The sequence below is a fragment of the Nycticebus coucang genome, chromosome 4 (assembly GCF_027406575.1).
Source record: "Nycticebus coucang isolate mNycCou1 chromosome 4, mNycCou1.pri, whole genome shotgun sequence".
Taxonomy (NCBI): Eukaryota; Metazoa; Chordata; class Mammalia; order Primates; family Lorisidae; genus Nycticebus; species Nycticebus coucang.
The window spans coordinates 58,449,895-58,459,149 of record NC_069783.1 but is presented as its reverse complement, the minus strand read 5'-3'; the positions used below and the strand labels follow the sequence as shown (position 1 = coordinate 58,459,149).

General features: G+C 42.9%; 1 pseudogene; it reads left to right on the top strand.

Annotated features, from left to right (window-relative positions):
- The first annotated feature begins 6,676 nt into the window (after nt 1–6,676).
- On the top strand, nt 6,677–6,824 carry LOC128585007 (uncharacterized; annotated as a pseudogene).
- The last annotated feature ends 2,431 nt before the right edge of the window (nt 6,825–9,255 follow it).

The following is a 9,255-nucleotide window of genomic DNA, read 5'->3' as shown; positions in this document are numbered from 1 at the left end:
CTCTGCAAAGTATGTTTTTCCTGCTTTGAGAATAGCATAACATAGCAGTTCAGAACATGAAAAGTCATGCTGTCTGTGTTCAAATTCTTGCTTTATAACATCCTAGCTAAGTGATCTGAGTCTCAGTTTTCTCATCTGTAAAATGGAGATAATGTGAGTGACGACTTCAGAGCTTATTGTGAGAATCCAATGAGTTTATTCAGGTCGAACACTCAAAATAACAAGTAAAAACAGTGTAAGTTATTAACTTTTAAAATTCGATACTACTTCTTTGAATGCTTGACTCAAAATAGGTCTGTATATAAAAATCTCAGCAATTCAGAACTGAAACATCTTTGTGATCAGTCAGCCCAACCCTCATTTTTTTAAAAAATATTTATTTATTTATTTTGAGACAGTGTCTCACTATGTTGCCCTCAATAGAGTGCCGTGGCATCAAACTCACAGCAACCTCAAACTCTTGGGCTTAAGCGATTCCCTTGCCTCAGCCTCCCGAGTAGCTGAGACTACAGGCGTCTGCCACAACATCCAGCTATTTTTTGTTGTAGTTGTCATTGTTGTTTTGCTGGCCCGGGCCAGGTTTGAACCCACCAACCTCAGTGTATGTGGCTGGCACCGTAACCACTTGTTACAGGCACCGGGCCAAGTCTCCATATTTTTAATGGCTGTATAGTATACAATGGTCTACATATACCACAGTTTTATTAATCCATTCTTTTTTTTTTTTTTTGAGACAGAGTTTTACTCCGTTGCCCTCTGTAGTGTACTATGGCATCACAGCTCACAGCAACCTCTAGCTCTTGGGCTTAGGTGATTCTCTTGCTTCAGCTTCCCAGTAGCTGGGACTACAGGCATCCGCCACAACCCCAGCTGTTTTTTGTTGCAGTTTGGCCAGGGCCGGGTTCGAACCTGCCACCTGAGGTATATGGGACTGGTGCCCTACTCACTGAGCCACAGGTGCTGCCCAATCCATTCATGTGTTGATGGGCACTTGCCAACCCTCATTTTTTAAACAAAGAAACTGAGAAATAAGGTAACCAACATATTGAATAGATTGAGTGGTGGAGTGGATTCGGCTTAGTCCAGTGATCTTTTGAGCATACTCTTTGCAAATATTTCTCCTTATTCCTGCTGAGAGCTCTCTGGGACATGAGATTGCTAGAAAGAGCAGCAGCTCTGAGTGCAGGATTTTACCACATTAGAGCTTTGCTGACCAGCCTCAGAGTCAGAGGCAGAATGTGGTCCCCTTGGAATTATCTGAAGGGTGCTTAGAAGGCCCCAAGTAGCTCCTCCATTGCTCTGGACATTCTACCATTACCATTCTCTAGCCATTATTTTTTGGATAATAATTGTATAATGAATAAAAAAAGAGACCCCCCCTTTTCAAAAACTGCATAGTACTCTGAATATACAGAAAGCACTCAGCATTTTAGCATGAAGGAGATATCTTCTCAGAAAGGCTTGGGAACTTTACTCCCCAGGAAGAAAAGTATTTCTGAAAAAAGGGAGAAAGTGTGTGGAAAGAGCAGAAGGCATTGAAAACAAGCTATTTAGACTCGACAGTTTTGCCTAGGGCTATCTCAATTCTGTGCTCACAACTGGGTCTTTTATGCCCCTTCACTGACTCTGCCTGGATGAATAATGGATAGGGACCGAATGTTTAGGATCAAGACCTTAGGCTGATTAGGTGACTGGTAACAAGTTACCGGGATGGGTGTTGACTGTCCATCACTGGTGAGGGTCATCCTGCAGGCACATCACCTTCCCAGGCTTGAACTGGCAAAAGAGTGAACTGGCCCTTCATGCCACTTCTACCACAGTCAGCCCCCGAGGCTGCAGGGCCTGGGTGGAGGTTTCTAGCGCCCCAGGACCGAGAGTGGAGTCCTCCTCCCTGGCCGCTCCCACCTGCCAGCCTGCAGTGCTTTTGCTATGTGCCTCCCCCAGAAACTTGAAATGAACTGAAGTTCATCCTGCCTGAGACAGAGGGTGGATTGAGGGTACAGACATCCACCGAGGAGGTTCATGCATCTCCACTGTGAGCAGGAACTTGGAAAGCTATTGTTATTACTGTGCCTCTGAGAACGCCTTCCCTGATCCTCAGGCTCAGCTCAGTCTGAGACAGAGAACAGGGACAGGGGAGGACAGTGTGTGCCTTCTACTGTGATGCTCTGAGGAATTCTTGCCTCAAATGTAAAACCTGAATCTAATCAGGAGAAAACATTAGGCAACTCAAAATTGAGGGGCGTTCTACAAATAGCTGGTCTGTACTCTTCAAAAATTCCAGCCTGGAAGGCCAGCCTAACTGTAAGATCATTTCCAGATCTCTGCTGAGACCTCTGAGGGCAGCTATGCTGGGATAAGACTTTCCTTTATGTAAGATTCCAGGACTTCCCATTCCTACAAAAGCCTGCCTAGCTGGTGAAGTATGGCAAGGGCGCACAGCCTACCTGAGTTCCTCCTGCCACCAAATGCAGCAATTCTTTGCTCTTTGTTATAGGGAGGAGACTGGTGTTCATACACAGTTCATACACAGCATTTTTCATGAAAACAGCATGGGAAGAGGAAAGTGTAGAAATTCTGAACACACACCGCACATACAAATTAAAATAATATTAATAATAAGCCATGTTGATAGAAATTGCCACCCTCGGCACAGCTTGCTCAAGCATAGTCCTATGGGAGCAGCCTTCTGGAAATGGAGGGAAGGGCACAAAAACCATGCCACCCCCAAGAAAATGCCAGATTGTCCTCAAGGAAGGTTTCCCCAGTTTCTCCATAGCTTTAGACCTGGGACAGCGCTTTCCCGGGGCTTGATTCAGAAGATGATGCTCTTCTAGGGCAGGACTTGTTCTGTGACCTTAAGTCTTAATTACCTCTCTTCACAACAAGAGGGAAGTTTTGTGGTCTCTTCTAACTCTAAAATTGTATGACTGTATTACTAATGTACGAGGACTATAAAGATATCTGTACATTGAATGATGTGTTACTGGTTTGTGATGTGTCCTGTGATGTGTCTATAATTTAATATTGCTTATAAAGAAGTGTGGATGACTTCTGGGTAAGTCTGGGCATTTTGTTCATTAATCACCCTTAGAAATAAGAAGCATTTAAAGAACCCTTATTTATAGCATGAGTTCCAATCAAGTTATATATCCTAAGCAAAAGAGTACATGTCATACCCATATCTCTTTTACTCTTAAAAAGAACTGTCTATAAAGTGGGTGTTTCTCTACCCAAGCACCAGATGTTAATGGGGTTCTACTACAATGTTCTTCACACATCTGGAAAATATAATCTCATATTCTGTATAACGAAGACCATCATTTCTTGGCTGCGTGAGCCAGATCAGTGATTTTAAACCCATTTTGGGTAATAGATCTTTTTGAAAATTGAATAAAATCAATGATTCTTTTCTTCTAACATGCCTATACATGCAAGGTATCACACACAATATCAGGGGCTCCCTGGGCCATCCAGAATGTCTTGTACAACAGGGATTCTCAGGACATTAAGACATAAGCAGTTCCTCCTTATCTGAAGTTTTCCTTTCTGTGGTTTCGTTTACTTATAGTCAACTGTGGTCCAAAACTATTAAACGGAATATTCTAAAAATAAACAAGTTGTATGTTTTGTATTGTGTGCTATTCCAAGTAGCATGGAAATCTTACCCTGTATGGCTTCATCCTGTTTGGGACATGAATCCTCTCTTTGCCCAGGGTACCTACACTGTCCACGCGATCCGCCCATTCGTCACTTACTAGCCGTTTTGGTTATCGGATCAATTGTTGCAGTATCTCAGTGCTAGTGCAGAAGTAACCTTTATTTTACTTAATAAGGACCTCAAGTTGCAAGAGTAGTGAAGTTGGCACATTGTTACTACCATTCTATTTTATTATTAGTTGCTGTTAATCTCTTACTATGCCTAATTTATAAATTAAACATTATTATAGGAAAAAAACCCATAGCATATATAGGGTTTGGTCCTATCCCAAGTTTCAGGCAACCATTGGGAGTCTTGGAATGTATCCCCCATGGATAAAAGGAAACTACTGTATGTTGAAAAGGATGGCACACAACCAGCTGTGTGCTGAGAGGTAGTTTGAAAAGAAGGGTACCTGAAATCAAGTAATTTCAATGTTCAGGCCTTAAGAGGACAGAGGTAGCTAAATCTCTTGTACCCTAAAAGCAAAACTGTCTCAGTCTGTTGCCAATGAAGTACAGGAGCCCCCGACTGAGCTCTTCTGGATTTCCTGGGGCATCCTGCCAACCTCAGGCTCCCCTTGATTTGGGAGACTGGTCTCATTTCTCAGGGACGTGCAGAGGGCCAAAGAAGAGACCTGAGTGGCTTTCAGAAGGTCACATAATTGAGGCACTCACCCATTTCCCTGAGGATGGGGATCCTCTGTGTAGTAGAGATTACCCATTGCCTTCTAGCTTTCCTGGTAGAGCTCCACAGGAGGTGCCTGCAGACTCGCTTCCTGAGACATTGCTCTGTTCTCCATCCCCCATCAACCAAGAACTTCCAGGGAAATGCCAGAATAAGAGTGAGAGTAGGAGAAACACATTGCTCTGTAGCTTTGGAGTTTTCTCTGTCCTTTGATTTTGAATTTTTGGTTGTTGACCGTTGGCTAGGACCATATGGCTCTCTGTTGTTTTCATTCACGTCTCCTCTGCAGCTCCCCACACAATGTTGGGACTGTTTGCAGGGCTCCTTTCCATCAGTCCGCCCAGCAGCATATGACATCTTGGGGATTTGCATTTTTTAATTTAATCATTAGCTTAATGTTTGGGGGACATTAGTCAGAGGAAGTTAGTCTCATTCATCCAGATGCGTTTCTGAAAGTTACAGCCCTTCTCTCCCCATCATAATGCCCCCCTTGAGCGTGCGTCCCCCATTTCCTTTAAAAAACACCCTGTTCTTCTGGAACTCTCAAATGAAGACATCAAAGCTGGAAGGAATTATTAATTCAGAAACTACATTTGAGACTTCCAGAGAAGTTAAACCTGGCTGGAGTTGTGGAGGAACTGTGTTGGTGTATGGTCAGGAAATGACTTAAACTTGATCTTCAAGGGCCTGAAATTGCTCCCTTGGAAAAAAAAAAGGAAAGGCATTTCTCTTGCCTGCAACCCTCTGGGGAGACCTGAGTCCAGTGCTTGCTTCCCTTTTGATGCAAATGAATGAACCAAGTTTGCTCTCCAGGCTTCTGGCCAACAGAACTGGAACCATTTTTAGAAGTTGGGCTGCTTTTTGTGTTCTTGGGCTTTGTACGTTTCAGGACAGATGGCTCTGGAGAGGAAGGTGGGGCTTGGCATGGGCTTTGGAAATGTTGACTTTAGATAGAAGGGAGGAAGATTATTCCAGCTAAGCAAGTGACATGAGCAAAAGTGTGAAACAGGTATAATAATGAGTATTGTGGGTCCCTTGGATGCTTCTTTCTGAATGTAAGCAAGAGATCCAAGTTGCTAAATCTGGCTACAGCAGCCCAGTTCAAGGGCAGAAAAATTTCTTGTCATGTTCTCTAGAGTGCAGATTTTATTCTGTGGGTAATTTAGAGCGGCTAAAGGCAGGTGAGTTTGTGAATTTCAGGATCTTAGAATTGTGACTTCGACAGTGGTTATTGTATACCTGATCTCACAGGAGGTCCTTCTAGGAGCTTGCTTTCTCAAATGAACAAAGGCTAATGATTCTGTTCTTGATAAAAATGACCAAGCCCATAGAGTAGCCATTCCTTATGTGCCTAAGAATCCCCTTTCTGAATTGAATGTGGTTTGAGAAATCTTCCTGTAATGCTTCCCCATCCGAGCTGGGCTGTCAGTCTGCCCTTGTCTTAAGCACAAAACCCTCCCCATAGAGCCCGACAGAGTCTCCACTTGGGCGGCTGTGGAAGCATTTAACTACTGAAGTGCTCTGGGCATGGTCCAGAGAACCAAGTTCTTTCTTCATCCTGCCACTCTTTCTGGGCCACACTCTCCTGACTCCCACGTGTTCTATATTTACCCTTTTCTCTCTTTGCCTTATTCTTAATGTTTCCACCATTTCCCACTAGCTGCCTCCCCCAACAGGACAAATATTTTTTGCTCACTCAAGGAACTGAAAAAGTAACCTTCTCTTTACAGCTCACCTGCTTAAGACCCTCACTATAACTCTTTGGACCTCATTCTGACCTGAATCAATCAGTTCATCTACTTTCTCTCTGGTCATCGCCTCCACATGCCACATACCTCTCTTATTAAATTCATAATTTATAAGTGCCCTTATCCCTGTTTCTTTCTCATCACTTTGCTGAGAAAACACACACTCTATAGGAGCTCAGCAATGTGCTGTCTTTGTGCCTACAATCAAACAGTGAAATATTGCTGTCAAGGAAGGAGGGAAGGAAGGGAGGGAGGGAGGCAGGCAGGGAAGGAAGGACAGAAAGGAGGGAGGAAGCAAAGAAAGGAGGGAGGAATGGAGGGAAGGAAGGAAAGAGAATCGCCATATGACCAAGTAGATGTTTACACGGTACTTGACCTTCACCACCCTCAAGTAGGCTTTCCACATTGCCTGCATTCTTCCTGTGATATGTAGACCACTAGGCTTGCTCTCCTGCCCTCCACAGTGACCAGTGCCTACTTTTCTCTTACCGTCTATCACCCCATCTCCCACCTCAGTGGACTACTAGGACTCATAATACACATCGCTTCTCGGCCTTTTGGCTAAGATCAAGTGTAGGACTCATAATACACAGATAAGTGTTTTATCTCTAACTTTATTTAAACATGATTTTATTTATTTATAAAGCTGTACATTTGAATTGTTCAAAACTCAAAAGGCCCTACTTCTTCATACTCTCAATTCTCCTTCCCTTGGGCCACCAGTATTCTCAGTAGCAAAGTACAGTGGCTTTTTGCTTTTACTTTAACCACACATTGGATAAAGTAAATCTATTTCAGTGTATAGAGAATATTCTCATTCTTTTAAGTGATATTATTGTATTATGGATGCACTTTCAAAATTTATTGCACTACTCCATTATTGTTGATTATTTCCAATATTTTTCTATTATAAAGTATGCAAAACAAATGTATTTTTTCTTATATCACTTTGCATATATGTTGGTATCTTTGCAAAATAAGGTCCTAGAAGTATTAAGATGGATCAAATAGTGTGTAATTCACAGTTTTAATAGATACTGTAGTATTATAGTATTCCTCCCCAGAGATTGCACCAATCTGCACTCCCTCCAGCAGTGTTCAAGAATACCTGGATCTCAGGCTTGCCACCACAATGTGCTACTTGTCTTTTTTTTTTTTTTAATTTCTTTTCATCTCATAGGTAGGAATAGGTTTCTCATTGTAGTTGTAATTTGCCTTTCCATAGAGAAAATAGAACCCATTGGAAAAGACTTCCTTAATTTTATCTATACTGTACCCATAAACATATCAGATTCCACTATTGTGCTTTCCAGTTCCTACCTGTGACACTGAAAAAGGTGTACCTTCTTCAGTTGAAAACGCCATCTATGTTCTTAGGCTACTTTCTGTTCCCTCCATGTACATTTTAGATCTCATGTCTCCTTTCTTCTCAGTCAGTGCTCTTCCTTGGGGAGCCCTTCTTTCTCTCCCTCCTAGATTCTTTCCATCGATTTCCAGCAAGCATGACTAGCCTCCACTCTTAAAATATTTTTCCTTATCAACACAGTCTCCCTCCATTCACTACCATAACACTATTCCACAGACCAGCCAGATTGGAGGCTTGTAAAAATGTTCCCTCCCCCACTTCCTGCCACACAGTCATTCTTCAATACCACCCCCCAGGGGTCTTTTGCACCACACTTCCTGCAGAAGTCACCAGTGACCTCCATGCTATACTTTTAATGATGACTATCGAGTTCTCACTTGACTTGATCTCTTATCAGCAGCATTTGTCAAAGCTGATGTCTTCCTGTAATATCCTTTTCTCTTGATGTTCCCAACCCTGTACCTTCCTGGGTTTCCTTCCACACTGCCTGCCACTCCGTCAGCTCCGTTGATTGCCCTTCTTTCCTTACCTGGTCCTGACTGTTGTCTTTTCCAAAACTGAGGATTTCATTTCTATTTTATTTTCTTTCCCAAAGGAACTTAAAGCACCATATACATGATTTGCTCTCAAGTATTATCTCTAGCTGCAACTTCTGAGTTCTAGATCTGGATGTCTACCTCTCTACTATCCATATCATGTCTTCTGTTGGATATCTCCCTTGTGTTTTAAATTTTAGATGTCCAGAATAGAAATATCTCTTCTTCCATACCCAAATCTTCATCCTCTTTGGTATTTCCCAACTCTGTTAGAGACAGCTGCTGCCATATGATAGCATACCACTTACTTGGGCATTATCCTGGAAAGCTCCCCCAGGTCCAGTCCCACATCAAATACATAAACATTTCTGTTCTTTTGATCTCCAGCGCATGTCTCCATTTCCCCAGGCCTTCCTATTGCTAATGGTCCTGTCTGCATCAAGGCTACAGCATCTCTTTCTTGGATCACTGTATCCTCTCATTTATGTCCTGTTTCCACTCTTACCTGCTCTGTAGTCTACTCTCACGCAACAGCCAGAGTTTCTGAACACATCATCTAGGTAATGCTATTTACTTTCTTAAACCCTTCCTTGGGCTTTCTATCATACACTAAAATCCAAGCTCCGCAACGCCATGATAATGACAAAGACTACTAGTTGACTTTCCTGATATCCATTCTTCCCTCCTTCCTGAGTAAACAGAATCTGCCTGCTTACATGATTACACTTCCCTACCTCCCTCGCAAACAGTCATGGTTATGTACCCAAAGATGTGTAAGTGGAAATATTGTCTGGGAGTTCTGGGAAGGGTCCTTTAAGGAAGCTGGCATACTCTTGACCCGCCCTTCCTTTGTACCTCCTACCTGTAGCTAGAATGCAAATATGAGGCTGAATCTCCACTAGCCTTCTTGGATCATGATGGGACCTGTCAGATGGAGGCCACTTGCTAGATGGCAGTGTGAAAAGGTTGAAGAAATCCTAGTCCTGAAGGCCACGAAGCTGTGCTATTAGCCTGGGGCTGTCTATCTCTGGATTTCTTCTATGTGTAAGAGAAATAAGCTTCTGTTTTCTTCATGCCGTGGTTGTGTTTCAGTCCTATGCAGCTGAGCTTAATGTCAACTGATACATATGGCCCAGGAGGCCCTAGTGGGGATGCGGCCCTTGTTTTCCTCTTTGGCCTCCTCTTGTGCACCTGTCCTCCCACATCACTCCCCACTCA